We start from the raw sequence: 13,025 nt of genomic DNA on the forward strand, positions 1-13,025 counted from the left end.
TACAAGGATGCTGGCTATCACTACATTATTTGATATAGTACTAGAGTTTGTCCTTACCTCTGAAGAAAGACAAGAAGATTTTAAAAAGGTGGAAGTATTGGGGAAAGTAGGGGAAGGTGATATTATTGTTATTATTAGACAACATTACTGTCTACAAAGGGGCCTGTAAGAAACTACTGATTGGGCACGTGGGTGGCTCAGTTGGTTAAGCAATCAACTCTTGACTTCTGCTAAGGTCATGATCTCAGCATTATGAGATCAAGTCCTCTGGTGGGCTCCACACTCAGCAGGGAGTCTGCTTCCCCCTCTCCCAGTCCCTCTGTCCTTCCTCCAGCTTACACACATATTCTCTCACATTCTTTCTCAAATACATAAATAACTCTTAGGGAAAAAAAAAAAAGAAACTGCTGACAAATTATTACAATTAATTGGATATATGGTATCATATATATTCCTATAACAATGAATAAATAACTGAAACCTAGCATTTTGAGGATATTTTTTGTAATGCAACAATAACATAAGGTACCTAGGAATAAATGTAGCAAAAGATATGTTACATTTATAAACTTTATAAAAAGACACCAAAGAAAAATAAGTAATATAAGGACAGAGACTTCTCTCAATTTAATTTGTAATACTTATACAATTCCAACCAAAAATCAAAATATGTGAATTTGATAATCTGATTCTAAAAATAATTGATATGAACAACCAAAGAGCCACAAATACCCAAGACCATTTTTGAAAAAAAAAATGAAAAATATGGGGAGGGCTTACTCTACCTAATATCAAAATGTAGTATATATATATAAAAAAAAAGATGTAGTATATAGGTGTAGTTAGATGATATAACATGAGCTCAAAAGTAGATAATGGAACAAAGAACTGAGGAACATATTATGTATTGGAAAAAAATATTTCGTAGTGAGGAAAGGTTAGAGCAGCCAAAAAAAACTAATGCTGGAAGGTAGAAAAAAATGAATTCAAGGTAATTGAAAGCCTACATATTAAAATTAAAATTTAAACATTTTTAGAAGAAAATATAGAACTCAAGAAAATTTAAAACTTCTTAAGCAAGATTTTCCTAAAATAAGATAAACTCTAAGGGAAATGAGGCATTAAATATTAAAACTTTTGAGCATTTGAAGTTCCCTTTTTAAAAGTGAAAAGACCAGAGATAGACTGAGAAAATTTTTCTGCAACTTTTATAAGTGTTAAAGGATTAGCATATCAAGTACATAAAGAAAAACTTATGAGAAAAAGAAAAGCAGCCCCATAGACTAATGGGCAAAAGTTTTGAACAGGCCATTTACAGAAGAAACACACATTCTCTATAAACACAGTAGTTCCACTACTGAAGAATTTTTTGAAATATGCCCAAGGAGTCATACACAAGCCTTACTTATAAGAGCAAAAAAAATTGAATACAATCTAAGTGCCCATGTATGCTAGAATCATATGTAAATTATAGTATATTCATAATTTGTAAAAAAAAAAAAACATGGCTATAAAATGAATGACAGAGCTACATGCATTAAAATGGAAAAATAAGATAGCTAAAGCCTAACATTTATATAGTTTTGAAACATCAATATATTGTTTAGGGATGATCACAAATGTAGTTTTGTATTCAATACAAATATAATTCATTATGCATGAAATGATAAACATCACATACAAAAAAAATGTATCTTTTGGTTTGAAGAGAAAGGGAGGAGGACACATGATTGAATTCAACATTTAAGATAAGGACACCACTGCCTATCCAAATATCCTAGTGTCTGACAGAAAGAAATAACTCTACCTTAAAATTAGTTCTAATTAATTCATGCATTTGGATCAGTGGAACTTCTGAATCAATATTGTATGCTTCATAATGTCAGGGTGAATTTACTCTTTGACATTATTCTAATGAGATACATAAATCAGTGGATTGCATTTCTTTTTCATTCTCAGGCTAAGACAATGCATATTTTAGGTCCACAAAGTCTTTTAATAATGGCTTATGGCACTATAGTTTTTCTAAGAAATGGTAAACTCAAAATACAAAGTAGTTGTTAGTAAGGTTAATTGTTCCTTACAAGACATCTTTTGAAGTATATAAACTGCTTTCTTGACAAATTTTAATCAAATCAAATCTTTTTTCTTTTCCCAATTTATTTATTATGAAAATTTCAAACATTCAGAAAAATTGTTAGACTATTACAATGAACTTTTGCCATTTTCACTTTAACTTATTTTTTCCAAAATAATTATTATAATTATGATAATAACTAATTATATTATGGTTTAGAGGTTTAAGTTTTCTTTTCATAAAAACCCTACGTACTTCTATAAATCAGCACCCTTACATCTGGCTTAATGGAGTAAAGATAACTACACTTTTTTTTTTTTTAAATGGACAGAGTCAGATGGAAAAATAAAAGGTCCACTGTTCATATCCCTCTATAGCAACAACAGTTTGATAGCCATTTGCCAGAAAGAGACTTTGTGGGAGCTTTCGGATCCAGGTAGGGGTTTGCAAAACTCCAGCGGACCCCAAGACTAAAAAGGGCCAATTTGTGACAGTGGGGCCACACACCCGTGGCACTATGACCCTGACTGCAGACCCAGAAACTGCCCCACCCTCCGTGGACTTAGCTATAACCTTCTTGGTCTTGCTCCTGCCACTAGCACCATCTGCCAAAGAGCCTGGGAGAAGTCACACTGTCTCATGCCTTAGATAACAGACCCCCCCCCAACCTCAGCCACAGCTGTGGACTGTGAAAGCAGGCCATGACCTGGCTCCAGCCCCTCACACTGTGGTTCAGGAGTAGTACCCTCAGATAGGGACCCAGCAGGAGATATATCCATCTTTACCCTCACAGGTACAACCTTGGTCTGATTGTGAATCCTGAACTTGGCTCCAAATCATCCAGACATAAAATCAGTATGACAGGAATAGCACTATGCACTAGATGGACTAAAGAAACATATACAGAGCATCCCATCAACATCAGCAGGATACACGTCCTTCTCAAGTACATATAGAACATTGTCCACATAGATTATATGTAAGGCCACAAAGCAGATCTTTGGAAATCATATCCAGTATCTTTTCTGACCATAATGGTATAAAACTAGAAATCAGTGACAGAAGGAAAATTGAAAAATTTACAAATAATGGAAATTTAGCCACATACTCTAGAATGACCAAATGGATCAAAGAAGAAATCAAAAGGAAAATAGCAGAGTATCTTGAAGCAAATCAAAGTAGAAACACAACAAACCAGAACCTATGGGATACAGTAAAAGCAATGCAGAGTGGGAAGTTTCTAGCAATAAAAGACAATTCTGGAAAGGAAAGACCTCAAATAACCAACCTAACTTTACACCTCAAGGAACTAGAAGAAGAAGAGGAACAAACTAGGCCCAAAGTTAGGAGAAGGAAGAAAATAACAAAGATCAGACATAGGTAAATAAGCGTGCCTCTGCGGGAGGAGATCAGATGGGACCACCTCATTTTGTTGGAGACCAGTATGAGACAAAGAAGGGGCAAAACTCAGGCTAATCAAGAGGTCGTCATGAGTAAATGTAAGCTACGGCCACCACACACAGACCTCTAATCTTAAAATAGAGGAAAGAGAGGAGAGACTTTTGAGAGAGGAAAGAAAAAGAGCCTTTTAGGAAGTTTAAATTTTGAATTCGTTGACTATTTCCCCAAAAGAGGCTCTGATAGGCAGAAAATGGTCTTTAATATTAGACACGATTAAGTGTGGTGATCTTCAGCTCACCCCAGCACCACCATTCCAAGTATTCCAGGGAAAGATCAGTTCTCAAAATGAAAGGACATTATTTGTTTCTGGCAGTTGTGTCCGTAAGGCATGAATGGCCCAGTAGGCTCAGGTATTGCTATTTCATGGATTAAAGTGATGAGAATTCTTTGTTTTGACAAAACCTAAGAGTGTTCTCAAGGTTTTATTTTTTTTTAACCTATAGCACCTTCTGACAAATATTCCCATCAGTCAAGTAAAATTTGTTGAATTTTTTCCCATAGTTTGTACAAAAAAAGTAGAGATTTATTTTGTTTTGCTTTCTTTTTTCAACCTCTGACTTCATCTTCTGTGTAGATCTCACAATTTATTAAAACAACCACCACCTTCACTAAGCTATTTTATCCTTTCATTAGTAAGCATGTTATGTCTTTCTTATCTTCTCGGTTAAGTATGAACCATATTTTGTTCATCATTAATTCCCTATTTTTTCATCATTAATTTCTCTACAATCCCTTGCATTTTAAATTGTGTTTCTCACCCTTTCCTGGAATAATACTCTCAAAAAATCTCCATAACTTCCTCGCTATTCAATCCAACTTTGACCTCTCTACAGAGTGTTATGTTGTTGAACACTCTCCTTATTAAGAGTTCATCTCAAAGACCTGATAATTCTTCATTCTAAATATTTTTTTCAAAATTTCTCTTTCAATTTTTACTGTCAGGCTTCTGTAGAACAGCTCCCAACTGCACCATTACAGGTGGTTTTCGCACTCTTTCTCTCTCATTTTAATCCATTTTTTATACCACCATGAAAATAATCTTTCTGAAAGGTCCCTCTCGTATTAACTCTTATAATTTAACTAAATTATAAGAACTAGTATTTCTAAATTCTGGCTCACACATTAAAATCACCTGAGGAGCTTTAAAAACATACACATTCCTCGGTCTCACAATAACAGGTAAATCAAGACCCTCAGAGTAGGGCTCAGCTTTCAATCTCTTTTAAGAGCTTCCCAAGTGACTCTATTGTGCAGTCAAGTTTGAGAATCAATGATCTGGGACCAGATCAAGCCAAAGTTGGGAGGTACTGTCCTAGGCCTAGGGCAACGGTGTATCACAATCAAACAGGCTGTGGGAGCTTGTTCCTGGACTTCAGATTTACTGAATTAGAATCTCTGGTGGAGGGTGCTAAGAATTTCTATGTTAAAAAAGGTTTCCTCGCATTCTTACCTAGCCAAAGTGGTCCTGGTTTAGTGACAAGCATTGCAAACCAGTCACAGAGGAACGTGTCTCTGTTTCTAATGTGCATGTGAATCACCTGAGAAATCCTCTAAAAGTGCAGGTTTAATCCAGGGTCTGGTGTGAGGATTCTCTATTTTTAATACACTCTCAGGTAATGGCTAGGCTGCTGGTCTCTGCGCCACCCTTGGAGTAATCTTAAAGAAAAAATAATATTCAAGGACACCCTAAAGCTCAATAAGGAAGATATTATTCAAAGTCCAGATAAGGACATGAGATGGAAAATGGCAGTGGGGGAGAGAGGTGGGGCTCAACTCCATATACAGCATGGGAAAATGGGATTTTTAGTCAAAGAGTAGGGTGGGGGTCAGTGGGGTCAGTGGATGGAAGATTTCTGAAAGGAAACATTAGGACTAGAGGAGGATTCTGGCTAAACCCACCTAACAGGATTTTTGCTGAAGGCAGGCTATGGTGATCACCTGAGGGGTGGTGGAAGAGGAACCAACCAGGTATCAATTGCCTGCCCTGGGTATGGTTGATTAGTCATTAGTAAAACCTATTCTAATGACTTCTGTGTTCTTTGAGAGACCTTAGGAGTTTAGCTGAGCAGTATTCATGACAGACTATTCTGTGATGCCTGCCAGAGTTCTGTTAACATGACCACTTTAGGGGTGCCTGGGTGGCTCAGTCGATTGAGCCTCCAGCTCCTGATTTCAGCTGTGGTCCTGAATTCAGGATCATGAGATCAAGCCCACATCAGGCTCTATGCTCGGCTCCGTGCTCAGCTCAGTGTCTGCTTGGGATTCTCTTCTTCTCCCACTGCACCTTACCCCTGCTCACATTTTCTAAATAAATAGATAGATGATAGATAGATAGAAAGATAGATAGATAGATAGATAGATAGATAGATAGATAGATAGAATCTTTAAAAAAGAAACATACCTACTTTAAGCTAAACTTGTACCATTTGCCCCCTCAGAAATTTCTCAATTCTATAAGCAACTTGTGATCTTCATTCTGATTTGTAGTAATAACTATATGGCCCCTCGTCTTGCTGCCCCAGGTTGGGAGCCTCATTCTAAAGCATCATCTATTTCATCTTCTTATGTGTATATCAAGTAGTCAGCTGACTTGGGGAGTTGTCATTCTGCTACTCACTTCACTCCAGGATTGACTTTTAGAAAATATCAAAGTAATTTCCCCAGACTGAAAAGAATGACAATAGGACAGAAAAGAATTATAACGATGCACATAATGTTAGCAGAATTCAGTTGCTGCCAAATATTAATGAAGATACATCATTTTATAATTAGCCATGCCAGTTTAGACACATCATTGTCTAACCCAATATGGAAACTTCTGTAATTCTGATTATCCCAAACTGATGACATTGAAAATGTATTTGAGTTTAAAATTTCAAGTTTTGACATGTCTTCATCTGAACATTTAAGAGTTACCTAAAAACAAGTCAGAAAATGTAAAAGTTATTATCAAGAGGTGTTAAGCATTCTCTAAGGGTCTCTCATATTTCTGCACTTCTTGTGAGCAGAAGCACTGAATATCTATTGTTCAGACTATCTTGTCAGGGATTTTGGAGAGTGAACAGCTGTGGTAAATAGAGATAATGTCTCACTTGCAAATGGTAAGTATCTTATTGTCCATTATAAGAGGTGGTGATTTCCCTAAGTTCAGGGTTTCTCTCCTATAAACCAGCCTTCTATGTAAACAGGTATTACCTAGTCCTATCCACATAATATTGTGGGAATAGTGGCTCAAGAAACCTATCTTAAAAATGCCGATCTTCTGGCTACCACTATTGCTGTGGCTAATAAGTGGTCCTTTATCTTGAATCTAGGAGTCCTGTATTTTCTGAAATTTCAAATCCTTAAAATTTCTTGAGAATAAGAAATAGTCTGTTGAAGTTGCTATATGGATTCCAGGTTACAATGAATCATTTACGTTTTTCTAGAGGGGGAGTCACACCACCAGTTGCTACCAAATATGTCATTTGTAATGAAAGCAGGCTTTTCCTTAAAGTACTTCTTTTAAGATCTATTTATTTACTTTAGAGACACAGTGTGCGCACATGCTATTTACCTAAATAGCCAACCTTAAAATGATCAATAAATTTCAGTCCTTTTCTATATCCATATACTTTAAAGGTAAAGATTTCCTTCATAAGAAATTCATGAAATTTTAGAATTGGGCAAGATATAAAAGATATCTAATATAAATTTCTACTTTTAGGAAAAGGTAATGAAGCCCAAAGACATAATATGACCCCACTTCTTTTTACCATGATGTACCTTCTCTAGATCTAGATCTAGACTAGAGCATGCAAAGAAAAGTTAGACAAAAAATCATGAGAATAGTTTGTCGAAAAATGTGTCACTTAAAAAAATACTTTTTCTTTAGGAATTATCTATTATTTCATCTTAATAGCACAATGGGGAAGCATTTCTATATAGTTTTATTAAATATTTTAAATAAATAATTTGTAAATATGTTGAAATTTAATTCTATTTGAGATTTAGTTTTTCATTTTGTTTTACGCACTCCATTTTATATATGACAATTAATCACAGGCTTCTTTAGATTTCGTTTCCTTAAATATGCTGCTTATTCAACCCAAATCCCTAGGACACATTCTCTGATATAATAAAAACTGAGAATATTATAATAAGAAAACTTAACTGTAATAAAAACATCCTATAAGAAAAACATCCTAATTTCTTGGTTAATAAAACAAATGACCTGTATTTTCGAGATTTGTCACTCTAAAAAAAGTACTCATGAATAGGAGCAGTTAGCCTTACTAATGCTAAAATTTGCCATCCAATAAAAATACAGAGTACTTATTATGTGCTAGGCAATATTTTGAATTCTCTATATACAAACTGATTTAAACCTACCAACAACCTGTGAGGTAGACACTATTATCTTGTATTTACGAATAAGAAAGCTAAGACATGGAATTTGACCATAATCACAGACTTAGTAAGTGGTATAGCCAAGGAATTAAACCCACAATGTCTGCCACCAAACATACTAAATAGTATATACTAAAACAGTATGTTACTTTGTATACTAAACCACTGTGAAATACAAATGCAATTGTATTGTTTTCAAATTTGCCCCCAGATTCATCTCTTTATACAAATATAGACAAACACAATGAAACAGGGTACCGGTATCCAATAAATCATCCCCTAATTATCCCTTTGAAATTCTTATTACTTTAATCTATGCTCTTAACCTTAATTTATAATAATCTGGTAGCTGTGTGTAGAATTGGCAAGTAAAAAGCCAGTATCATCTCTATTAATGTGAAATCTTAGGATGCAGAGCCTAGGGCAAAATAAAAATTGACATGCAGTTCTGGATCTAATCACATTTATTAATCATCAAGTTTTATATATATTATATATATAATTAAGTTATATATATGTATATATATATATATATATCCCATCCACCCAGTCCCACATACAGACTTGTCCATAGTCTATTCAGAACTACCACTTCACGTCATAGTGAAACATGAAGCAAATTTAGTGGTACATTCAAAGGCATATATTCAAAGAAGTATTATTTTCACAATGATATATAAAAAACTCAAGAAGCCTACTTTCTACTTACCGTGTTACTTCTGTGCATTCTTGACAGCCTATTTTATCAAATGATGCTCAGGCCCAGAAATTTCCTTCTCCTTGCAAAACAACAACAACAACAAAACACTAATTATAATGGTGGTAGTAGAAACTTGCTCAATCTATCACAGTCCAAAAGCCAGGACCTCATACAATAGGAAAATATGGGGCCATTGCTAATGAGACGAGGATAAACACCATCACTACTATTTTACAACTTATTGGAAGTATTAATGTTAATTCCATTAAGAAAAAAAAAAGGCACTTATGGCATATGAATTGGAAAATTTTCTCAATGCTTTCTCTTGCTTACTAACATAAGTATTACACAATGTTTATGATGTACACCTGAAAATCCCAAGAAAATCAATGGGAAAACAAGCACAAACAGTAAGATAACTTAGTAAGGTAACACAATATACAATTAACACGCAGAAATCAATTGACTTTATTAAAACAACCACCATTTAAATAACATAATGGAAAGTAAAATCCCATTTAGCATAGCAACTAAAAATATAAAGTAGTAGAAATATACTTAAGAAATATAAAAGCCTCTATAAAGAAAAAATTATCAAAACACTTCCAAAATAAACAAATACAGACTTGAACAAAGGGAAGGCATGTTCTGGAGATATTTCATGAAGAGGAAGACTCAATATCAGAAAGATGTCAGTTTTTTCTGTGTTGATTCATGAATTTAATTCCATTTAAATGATCAACATCTCTCTTCCTATAGCTCATGAAATTCATTCAAAAGTCCACATGAAAAAATAAGCAAGCAAAAATAGGACAGGAAAATCCTAAAATATAGGTCCTATGGCAGGGCAGGCGGGCAGAAGGATGAAGACTAGCTAACTCTACTAGATTTAAAATATTATCAAGCCTCAAAAATTAAAATAACATGGTATTGGCATATGAATAGTCAGACTGACCATGAAACAGAATTGAATGTCCAGAAATAGAAAAAGTACACATAGAAATTTAAACATAAAAGCAGCATTTCAAGGTGCATCTTGATGGCTTGGTCAGTTAAGTATCTGCCTTCCATTCAGGTCATCATCTCAGGGTCCTGGGATCAAGCCCCACATTGAACCCTGCGTTGGGCTCCTCCCTTGGCAGGGAGTCTGCTTGTCCCTTTCCTCTGCCCCTTCCCCTGTTCATTCTCTCTCTCTCTCTCTCAAATAAATAAATAAAATTTTATTTTTTAAAAAAATAAAGCATTTTGGGTTGCCTGGGTGGCTCAGTAGTTGAACGTCTGCCTTTGGCTCAGGGCATGATCCTGGAGACCCGGGATCGAGTCCCACATCCTGCTCCGCGCATGGAACCTGTTTCTCCTTCTGCCTGTGTCTCTGCCTTTCTCTCTCTCTCTCTCTCTCTCTCTCTCTGTCTCTCTGTGTCTCTCATGAATAAATAAATAAAATATTTTTAAAAAATAATAATAATAAATAAAAATAAATCAAAAGGCAGTATTTCATATAATCAGAAAATATATGTAAGCAGTTCTGCTGTAACAGAAAGTACATGTTCCTAAAAATCTCCCCATTATGCAAAATCACACAATAAAAAATATGACAGAATTCAACACTCAAAAAACTTCATCAGTGACATAAAAAAGACAGGAATTTAATTTTTAAAAGTATAGCACAATTTTGTACATGCTTAATGGTTAAGAAGTATATAAATACTGTAATGAAAATGGCACTCAACCTTGAAAATGACCTGGAGTTGGGTTGTAGGAAGGGGTGCCATCTATAAGCCACTATGAAATAGATAGACAATGATAGTAGTACCATTTCACAGCCTTAAATACTTAAATAGCCTGTTTTTTCTGCCTTTGAGATGGGCATGCATTTTTAATAGGTACCTGTTTCATCAAAACTGCAATGTGATGCATCGTACAGCCTACTTTCAGCTAATATCTGCTTCATTGCTGGAAATTCTTTTGTGGCTTTCCTTTTTGTACCCTTGGCTTTGCCAGACAGCAAAAGACTTTGAAACTGTAGTGATGTTTCAAATCACCAAACTAGCAGTCCTAAATAAGAAGAAATCAGTTCTTCAGGATTTGGAAATGTCTGCATAAGGCCTCATTTGTAGATGATGCTTTTTTTCTTTGATTGTGAGAAAAGTTGTCGGCAACACAGTTTAGTCTTCAATCTGTATTCCATAGTCTTTGCATTGTTTCCATTTCTTTAAACTGTTATTGTTATTGACCTCACAGCACTTGACGTTGTTCAGGTCATAGGTGTTTCTTTTATGTTTGTAGAGTCTCTGATTGTCTGAAATGTAAATTCCTTCATGTCTTTTGCTTGGAAGGAATGACATGCTTTCTCATTTCTTTGAAAATCTTTACTATTTCAGGTTTTATAGCTTTCCTCTTCTATACACTGCTTGACATTTTGGAACCGGGATGCTTAGACATGTTTGGGATGTAGAATGAATGGTTCTGGTTTTTTTTGTAACACAGAAAGTTTACAAATGTGTGAAGTAGTACCAAAACACAACCTTGTAGGGTAAAATGTGGTGAACTGAGGTAGCTGGTAGACAGTTGAGGGGTATGTGTGTATACATGCATATTATGTATTCCTTAATAGTGTAGTTCAGATCATCTAGGTAATTTTCCAGATGCATTTAGTATTGCCCGCACACAGAACTGTTCATTAGCAAATGTAAAAATTACTGTTAAAAATTACTGTTAAACGCTGTTTACAGCGTTCCCTAATATATCAATTACATTGGAACAACTTGTGTCTTCAAAACAAGCGCTACAGTAGAACTGGCTGCACTTTCCAAATATGGATAAATAAAAACTGAGTCCACAAAGATAAACTCCAAATAGATCAAACATCTTACTGTTAAAAAAATGGAACTATACAATTTCGCAAAGAAGACAAGTAAAAAACCAGAAGAATTTCTATATATCCTAGGAGTGGAGAAGTTTTCTAATAACACTAACTCAAAATCCAGAAACAATAAACAAAATAAAATTGACAAGTTTGACATTATTCAAATTTTTAAAATAAGCCCTACATCCAACATGGGACTTGAACTCACAGCTCAGAGGTCAAGTCGCATCCTCTGCAGACTGAGCCAGCCAGACACCCCTTATGTTATCCAAATTTTTAATTGTGACTCAAAAATTAAGTCCATGAAAAAAAATAAAGTGGGAAAAAGGCTTGCAACTTTTCACTGACCAAGGGCTTACCTACTTTCTAGATAAAGACCTGAAGAACCAAAAAAAAAAAAAAAGAGAGAGAGAGAAACAACCAAATAAAAAAACAGACAAAAGACACAATCAGCATAGAAAAAGTGAACTGAACGAAACACAAATGGCCCTTAAATATATAAGAATATGCTGGACCTGATTCATAACAAGAAAAATGCAATTAAGACACCACCTCTAACTCTCAGATTGGCGACCAAAGTATAACAACACCTTCTACTGGCAAGGCTATGAGCAAATGGCTGATGACAATGCAAAATGGTACAACAGAGAATCAATTTACAATATTTTTAAAAGTTTTATACACACACACACACACACAGACACACACATATATGACAAACCAAAACTATTTCTAAAACTGCATTCCAAAGATAAACTGGCAACAGAACATAAAGACTCCTAACTCGGAGAAACGAACTAGGAGTGGTGGAAGGGGAGGAGGGCGGGTGTTGGAGGGGAATGGGTGACGGGCACTGAGGTGGACACTTGATGGGATGAGCACTGGGTGTTTTTCTGTATGTTGGTAAATGAACACCAATAAAAATTAATTTAAAAAAAACAAAAAAAAAAAACAAAGATAAACTGGCAAAAAACTAAGGCAAATGGTTTGATATACTCATATGCAATATATATGTTACATATTAAATATTATATATTTTATTTTCTGACCAATATAGACTAATTAAATATATGAGAAAAATAAACTATCTAGAGATTTAAGCTAAACAATTCTAACTAGGAAAAACTCATTATTTTTTATTCTGCTTTAAAGTAGACTACAGGGGCACCTGGGTGGCTCAGTGGTTGAGCGTCTGCCTCCGGCTCAGGGCATGATCCCAGAGTCCTGGAATTGAGTCCCGCGTCGGGCTCCCCACAGGGATCTTGCTTCTCCCTCTGTCTGTGTCTCTGCCTTTCGCTGTGTCACTCATGAATAAAGAAATACAATCTTTAAAAAATAAAAATAAAATAAAGTAGACTACAAACCCAACCTGGAAACTCTTATGTAAGTAATCAGGTCAAGGACTTCAAGGATGGCTTTCCTGAAGCAGGGATCTTTCTAATTTTTTAAAATGCAAAGCATGTCATTTTTGATCAGCCATATAAATATTAAAATAATGATTTGTTAAATGACATATCAGAAAGGATATATCT

General features: G+C 34.9%; 1 long non-coding RNA gene across 1 annotated transcript in view; it reads right to left on the bottom strand.

The window, feature by feature from the left end:
- Nucleotides 1-12,819, bottom strand: part of LOC140598192 (uncharacterized) — a 49,050-nt gene extending 36,231 nt beyond the window's left edge. Inside the window, exons 1-2 of the long non-coding RNA XR_012000347.1 lie at nt 12,662-12,819; nt 8,637-8,706 (exon numbers count right to left, since the gene is read on the bottom strand). This is a non-coding gene — a long non-coding RNA (uncharacterized lncRNA). The remainder of the gene's footprint in view (nt 1-8,636; nt 8,707-12,661) is intronic.
- Nucleotides 12,820-13,025: the final 206 nt, after the last annotated feature.

Source organism: Vulpes vulpes, chromosome 3 (genome assembly GCF_048418805.1).
Source record: "Vulpes vulpes isolate BD-2025 chromosome 3, VulVul3, whole genome shotgun sequence".
Taxonomy (NCBI): domain Eukaryota; kingdom Metazoa; phylum Chordata; class Mammalia; order Carnivora; family Canidae; genus Vulpes; species Vulpes vulpes.